Genomic DNA, 5524 nt, shown 5'->3' on the forward strand with positions numbered 1-5524 from the left:
TGTATATATATATATATATATATACATATATATATATATACATATATATATATACATATATATATATATACATATATATATATATATACAATGGACTTCTTTCAACTTCTGTCTACCAAATCCACTCACATGGCTTTGGTGAGCCCAAAGCTAGAGCAGAAGACACTTGGCCAAGGTACCACACACTGGGACTGAACTCAGAACTATGTAGTTGGGAAGCAAACTTCTTACCATGTAGCCGCATATCAGAAATTTCTACTTAATAATATTTAGTTGAAATAAGAGCGAGATTAATAGATTTTGTAGGTTAAAATTAACGATTACCCAACATCATATGGGAAATTTGTATCAAAAAAATTTATGTATTTGTAATAATAAAAATTTACCATTTAACAAATTGTACTTTAAATAAGAACTGACTTTAGTTGGGTTTTGTAGGTTAAACTTAAAGATTAACTTAATATTGAATGGAAAATCGAGTCAATAATTGTAACACAACATAGGACCAAAAACACTTACATCTCTATTTCTGTGATTCTATCTTCATCCCTTCCCAGTGACTCTGGCAAGAGCTGGTGTGTATTTGCCAATGAAGCTGGTTTAATCAACTCTCCTTCATTGAAGACGGAAAAAACATGCCACGACGTGAAATAGCGCGTGTGATAGAAACATGTGATTACATACAGAAACTCCTACAAACATATGCACATACATACAGACATGCATGGATACATATATATACACATATGTGCATTTGTATACTTACATACAACACAGTACACAGATTTATAAATACATATGAACATATGTAGATGTGTGTGCATATATCCACATATAGACAGACGCTTACATGCATATATGCATTCATACATTTATTCACACAGATATGTAGTTATACACACACATTGATGTATGTATATGTAAACAGGTGTGTGCATAGAAATATATGTAGATACAGGCATATTTATACATACACATGTGCAGAAGATGTAGATATTTACATATTAATAGACAGAGATTGCCATATATATACATAATTACAAACTCAAGTGTATATTCCATACATCCTTGGTAATTATATAAGTACTATCAGGAGTGGCTGTGTGGTAAGTAGCTTGCTAACCAGCCACATGGTTCCGGGTTCAGTCCCACTGCGTGACATCTTGGGCAAGTGTCTTCTGCTATAGCCCCGGACCGACCAATGCCTTGTGAGTGGATTTGGTAGACGGAAACTGAAAGAAGCCTGTCGTATATATGTATATATATATGTGTGTGTGTGTGGGAGGGGGGTGTCTGTGTTTGTCTCCCTAGCATTGCTTGACAACCGATGCTGATGTGTTTACATCCCCGTCACTTAGCGGTTCGGCAAAAGAGACCGATAGAATAAGTACTGGGCTTACAAAGAATAAGTCCCGGGGTCGATTTGATCGACTAAAGGCGATGCTCCAGCATGGCTGCAGTCAAATGAGTGAAACAAGTAAAAGAGTAAAAGAGTATACCTCTATGCACATTCTATACTCACATATAATCTCACGTTTTTATGTATACACTATTACATAGATTCTCTCTTCCTTCTGTTATAATCTTTCTTGCTTCAAATGTGTGTGCATCTATGTCTACATATTTGTGTAAGTACATACACACATACATACATAAGTGTGCACACATACACACACATGCACATATATATACACACAGAGAGAGTGACATCTATATATGCATCTTATATATATATATATCAGGTCATCCCATAAGTTCTGTCCGATTTTACCTTTCTTAAAATTGAATGATATTTAATAGTATTTTAGAATGTCTAATGGATTTTAAAATTATTTTTATGTATTTATGTACATTTAAACTAATTAAATATTATTTTACAGAATAATAGAATTAAAATAGAAGATTTGAGGCACATAATGCTTTATGAATACAAAAAAGGAAACTCTGCAGCCGAAACGATTCGAAACGTACACTCAGTTTATGGGAAAGAATGCTTGAACGAAAGAACTTGCAGATGATGGTTTGCAAAATTCAGAAGTGGAGATTTCAGACATGAAGATGAAGATTGAACAGGACATCTAGTTGAGTTTGCTGATAAGCTCCTTGAGGCATTACTTGAAGAAAATCCTGCATTATCATTTGAAGAATTGGCAATAAAGCTTAGTTCAAACCATACAATTGTTCATCGTCATCTTCAACAACTTGGAAAGGTTCCTAAACTTGGAAAATGAATGCCTCATGAATTGTCCGAAAGCAACTGCAAATCCCGAGTTGACATCTACTCTTCTCTCCATTCTCGCGAACTCATTTCACCCTTTTTGGATAGACTTGTGACTGGTAATGAAAATTGGATCTTCTATCTAAATGTTAAGTGTTGGAAACACTGTTTAATACTGGTATCAGTCATGACTATGATCTCAAGGTGTGATATATCACCAAAGGCCTCGGTCACCTGTCACTGAATTCATGAGGCCAAACGTTCGAAGTGTTATTTATGTGCCACTGGTACAGGTGCCTGTTACATGGCCCTGGTATCAGCCATGACTAAGGTTTCAGAATGAGAATGATTATATATAGACAACCATGCACAGCTGTGTGTGTGTGTGTGGTGTGTGTGTGCACGCGTGCTTGTGTGTTTATGCGTGCATGTGTGTATGTGAGTTTTGTTGTGAGCGTGCATGTGTGTGTGTGTATGTGTGAGTGTATGTGTGTGTGCATGCATGCGTGTGTGTGTGTGAGTATGTATGTGTGTGCATGTGTGTATATGTGAGTGTGCCTGCATGTGTGTGTATGTGTGAGTATGAGTGTGTGTGTGTGTGTGTAAGTGCATGTGTGTAGGTGTGTGTGTTAGTGTGTGTATGAGTGCATGTGTGTGTGCGCGCGCATGCATGCGTAAGTGTGTGAGTGTAAGTGAGTGTGTCTTTGCATTTGTATTTGTAAGTACTAGGGTTAATTTGTTTGGCCAAACCATGGAAGGGATAGACTACATAGCAGCTCAGTAGTGAAACTGGGCCATTGAACTGTGACTTTCTTTACTCAATTGAAACCATCTAGGACTAGCATCCCAAATAAAATGCTTGGTGGCATTCTTTTGGCATTGAAGCAAAGATGATTTACTGTGATTATGTATGAGATGTTTTCATTTTAGGATATCGGCTCCACAAGCCTTTTCATTCCAGTAGGTCACATGACCTTGTGATTAACTGAAATTGTTGTTTGCATTGGTCAGTTTCCAGCCATCCAATCGTGTTAGTGCAACAGTTGTTTTTCTTACATGGGAAATTAATCACCAGCTCTAGGAGCCTATTGATCATCATCATCATCATCATCATCATCATCGTTTAATGTCCGCTTTCCATGCTAGCATGGGTTGGACGATTTTGACTGAGGGCTGGTGAACCAGATGGCTGCACTAGGCTCCAATCTTGATTTGGCGGAGTTTCTACAGCTGGATGCTCTTCCTAACACCAACCACTCTGAGAGCGTAGTGGGTGCTTTTTACATGCCACCGGCACGGGGGCCAGTCAGGCGGTACTGGCAATGACCTCGCTCGAATCTTTTTACACATGCCACCAGCACAGGTGCCAGTAAGGCGACGTTGGTAAGAATGACAGTTCTCAACCGCTCTAGGTCTTTGACACACACCACTGACCACACGCAACTCATCTCCAGCAACGATGTATCTGATACAAGCCAGTCTCCGTTTTCATCTTCCCCACCTGATGCCTGCCTACATCATTGCTGTATGACAATCACACAAACTAACAGACCAATGGTGACCTCTACACATCACCAAACAGTATGTCAACTACGTGTACAAGATCAACATTCCAGCCTAACCATGAAGTCTCTCACATATCCTTGTGTGAAAGACTCATGCTATGTTATTTTGATTCATGTATGGCAATCATTGTAGTTTATAACAGAGAATAAATCGTCACTTACCAGTACATTTCATCTCAAGTCATATATCCATTTTCACATTTCCTTTATTTACCATCTTCATTATAGCATCATGTCCTAAGTTCATATTCCATCGAGGTCGATTTTGCCTGTCATCATTTCAGGGGTCAATAAAATAATTACCAGCTGAGCATTGGAAGCAAAGTAATCAACTAGCACCACTCCCTCAAAATTCTTTCTCTCACATAATATAACACTTATTTATTTATTTATTTATTTATTTATTTTATCTAGTTTCAGCTCACGAGCTGTGGCCATGCTGAGGCACCGCCATTTTATTTTTTTTTAAGTCGATTATATCGACCCCAGTGCGTAACTGGTACTTATTTAATCGACCCCGAAAGGATGAAAGGTAAAGTTGACCTCGGCGGAATTTGAACTCAGAACATAGCAGCAGACGAAATACCGCTAAGCATTTCACCTGACATGCTAACGGTTCTGCCAGCTCACTTGTTTTCAACTCTTTTGTTTTAGTTCTAAGCAAAAATGTGTCTTAGTTGACATTCTTACAACAAATAAAGATAACCTTATAATTAATATTAGTTGTATATTCTTTTCTACTCTAGGCACAAGGCTTAAAATTTTGGGGGAGGGAGTCAGTCGATTAGATCAACCTCAGTATGCAACTGGTACTTAATTTATTGACCCCAAAAGGATGAAAGACAAAGTTGACCTCAGTGGAATTTGAACTCAGAAAATATTAGTTGTATATTATTGATATTAGTAATAAGAGTAAGGTGGTGAGCTGGCAGAACTGTTAGCATGCCAGGCAAAATGCATAGCAACATTTCATCCATCTTGACGTTCTGAGTTCAAATTCTACCAAGGTTGGCTTTGTCTGTCTTCCTTCCAAGGTCAATAAAATAAGTAGCAGTTGAACACTAGGTTGATGTAATCGATATACCTACAGCACCAAAATTTGCTGGCCTTGTGCCAAAATTTAAAACCAGTATTAGTTGTATGTTATTAATATTGATTTCAAATTTTGGCACAAGGCCAACAATTCTGTGTAAGCAGCGAAGTCAATTCATCGACCCCAGTGCTCAACTGGTATTTATTTCATCAAACCCAAAAGGACGAAAGGCAAAGGCTACCTCAGAGAAATTTGAACCCAGAATCTAAAGATGGAGAAAATGCCACAAACTATTTTGCCCAGTGTGCTAATGATCCTGCCAGCTTGCTGCCCTAGTATATTATTAATGTTAATAATTCTTTCTACTGAAGGCACAAGGCCTGCAATTTGGCAGAGTCAGGACTAGTCAATTACATTAACCCCAGTGTTTCACTGGTACTTAATTTTATCGACCCTGAAAGGATGAAAGGCAAAGTCAACTGCAGTGGAATTTGAACTCAGAACAAAGATAGACAAAATGTCTCATGCATTTTGTCCAGCATGCTATCAATTCAATCAGCTCACCAACTTGTTTGTTCCTTCTCGAGCCATGCCTGGCTCATTAGGGCTGGTTTCCCGGTTTCCCAGTTTCCTTGGTGTATAGGTTCCCCACCAGGATGGGATGCCAGTCCGTCGCAGGTGAGCTGCAAGATGCAGGAGGAAAGAGTG

The 5524-nt window shown here is 38.4% G+C and overlaps 1 protein-coding gene across 1 annotated transcript in view; it reads right to left on the reverse strand.

Annotated features, from left to right (window-relative positions):
- Window positions 1–609, reverse strand: part of LOC115209468 (transient receptor potential cation channel subfamily V member 5-like) — a 74928-nt gene extending 74319 nt beyond the window's left edge. The window contains exon 1 of the mRNA XM_029777892.2: window positions 520–609. The gene's annotated coding sequence lies outside the window, so the exon portion shown is untranslated. The remainder of the gene's footprint in view (window positions 1–519) is intronic.
- Window positions 610–5524: the final 4915 nt, after the last annotated feature.

This window comes from Octopus sinensis, linkage group LG3 (genome assembly GCF_006345805.1).
Source record: "Octopus sinensis linkage group LG3, ASM634580v1, whole genome shotgun sequence".
NCBI classification, from domain to species: Eukaryota; Metazoa; Mollusca; class Cephalopoda; order Octopoda; family Octopodidae; genus Octopus; species Octopus sinensis.